Raw genomic sequence first — 2,744 nt, forward strand, 5'->3', positions numbered from 1 at the left:
ATTCCAAGTTAGACTCAAAGTCTAAGTGGTGCGTCTTTCTTGGTTTTAAGAAATGTGTAAAGTGATTCAAGTTGTGGGATCCAAGTTCACAAAAAGCTATGGTTAGCGGAGATATTGTGTTTGATGAGTCTCATATGGTAAAGTTAAAATACAATTCACAAACAATTGGTGAAAATAAAGAAGGTTCTACTGTACAGATAGAGTTAGGTGAGTCAGAAACAATAAGAGAAAATGAGTCATCCAGTGACTTACTAGGACAACAGGAAACAATAGAAGTTCCCTATACTGTAGCAAAGAGTAAAGGGAAGCATACTCACAAAACACCTATGAGATACAGGTTTAAGGGTATAGTTGTCTATGCCCTCACTGTAGATACAGGTGATCCATCTTCCTACCATGATGCTTTGAGTGATGCACAACATGATAAATGGATGGCAGCTATGATGAAGGAAATGGAGTCTTTGTAGAAGAACAAGACTTGGGAGATTATGGAAAAACCTAAGGGAAGAAAAATCATTGGTGTATATGGGTCTTTCGTAAGAAAGAGGCAGCATCTGAGAAGGAGCGTGAAAGCTATAAGGCCAGACTTGTAACCAATGGCTATACATAGAAGGAAGGGATAGACTACAATAAAATATTATCTCCAGTGGTGAAACACACTTCAATTAGGGTACTACTTGCTTTGGTGGCCATGTATGATTTGGAGCTTGAGCAGCTTAATGTGAAGACTCTTCATGGTGACTTGGAGGAACAGATTTACATGGAGCAGCCTGAAGGTTTCAAGGTGTAGGGAAAGGAATATCATGTTTGTCTGCTTAAGAGGTCGCTTTATGGTCTTAAGCAATCTCTTAGGCTGTGGTATAAGCGTTTTGATTCTCACATGATGAAGATTGGCTACACAAGAAGTGAGTATGATAGTTGTGTTTGTTTATTATAAAGTGTCAAGTGATAATTCTATTATTCTGTTGATGCTTCATTTTGATGACATGCTAATTGCTGCAAAGAATAAACATGATATAGTCTCTTCAAAGTCTTTGTTGAGTTCTGAATTTGAAATGAAGGATCTTGGTGCTGCTAAGAAGATCCTTCGCATGGAAATCCTTAGAGATAAAAATGCAGATAAACTTTGGGTAACTCAGAAGAAGAATATTGAAAAGGTGCTAGAGCGTTTCAACATAGAAAATGCTAAGCCAGTTAGCACTCCGTTAGCTAGCCACTTCAAGTTATCTGAAAGGCAATGCCCTACAATACATGAGGAGGTGGAGCATATATCTCAGGTCCCCTATGCTAGCGCAGTTGAGAGTCTCATGTATGTTATGGTTTGTAGCAGGCTGAATTTGTCTCATGCAGTCAGTGTTGTTAGCATATACATGATTAATCTAGAGAGGAATGCAATTAGATGGATCTTCAGATATTTAAGCAAGACTAAAGATATAGGTGTTATGTTCAGTGGCAAGGGAAGTTCCACAGAATTGGCAGGTTATGTTGATTCCGACTATGTTGGTGATTTAGACAAGAGGAGGTCTACTACAAGGTATATATTTACATTGGCTGGTAGACTTATATCATGGAGGGCGATGCTTCAGTCTATAATTGCATTGTCCAATACAAAGGCAGAGTACATGGCGGCAGTTGAGGCTGCTAATAAAGGAGTCTGGTTGGCTGGACTGGTTCATGAGTTAGGGTTGGATCAAGGAGGTACAGTGTTACATTGTGATAGTCAGAGTGCCATACATCTTGCAAAGAATCAGGTGTTTCATGCAAGGACAAAGTATACTGATGTGATATTTCACAAGATTAGGGAGCTTGTGTCAGAGGGCAGTATTCACGTGAGAAAAATTCATATAGATATCAATCCTGCAGATATGTTTACTAAGCCAGTTACTACTGAGAAGTTCGAGTCTTGTTTGGACTTGATTAATATTACTCACTGTTGAAGATGAGGGACGCACTAGACAGGTGCGGGTTTGTACCTCTAATGAGGTATGAGGATGAAGACTTCTATAGGCTATCTTTATAAGAGGCTCGACATAATTCAAGTCAAGGTGGAGATTGTTGGTGTATGATGTCTTGTATTCCGCCACAATTTAATCCAGGGAGTACTGGTGCAGCACCTCGACAGACAATGAATTTTTTATTTGAGGGCAGTTGTGTACTTTCTGGATTAGGGTTTTTCGCTATATATTTGTAGCGAGGGTTTCTTTCTCTGTAATGCAAGCAATACTGAGAGGTGTGAGGGACGAGCGTTGTAACCCTATTTTCCATTGATAGTGAAGCAGGATTTCATCTCACCAGGGACGTAAGCAATCTTGCTGAACCTCGTAAAATCTGTGTGCATTGCTTGTTCTTGTTTTTCCATTATCTTCTGCATCATTTTAGGGTTGCGGTTCTACAGGAACCCTCTCCTTTATCTACACTGCTTTATGGATTACTTCTTTTATATTCTCCTAAAAATGTAAATTTCCACCTTGGTTCTCCTATGACTTTTTAAGATACCCATATTACCCTTTCAATGAGTTAAGGTATTTTTTTTTTCCTTCTCCCTTTGCTTTGAAAAAAATGATTCAACCTTAGGCCCATTTGAATATGGCAGACATTAGTGGGGCTCGAGAATTGATGTGTACTCAAATCATAAGAGCTATTAATCGCCAATATGCTCATATTTGTGATGTTACTGTTGCTATAATCAAAGAAACAATGTCCAGTATGCTTCTAGAAAAATCATGAGTACTTAGAGTTGTAAT

Source organism: Macadamia integrifolia, chromosome 4 (genome assembly GCF_013358625.1).
Source record: "Macadamia integrifolia cultivar HAES 741 chromosome 4, SCU_Mint_v3, whole genome shotgun sequence".
Taxonomy (NCBI): domain Eukaryota; kingdom Viridiplantae; phylum Streptophyta; class Magnoliopsida; order Proteales; family Proteaceae; genus Macadamia; species Macadamia integrifolia.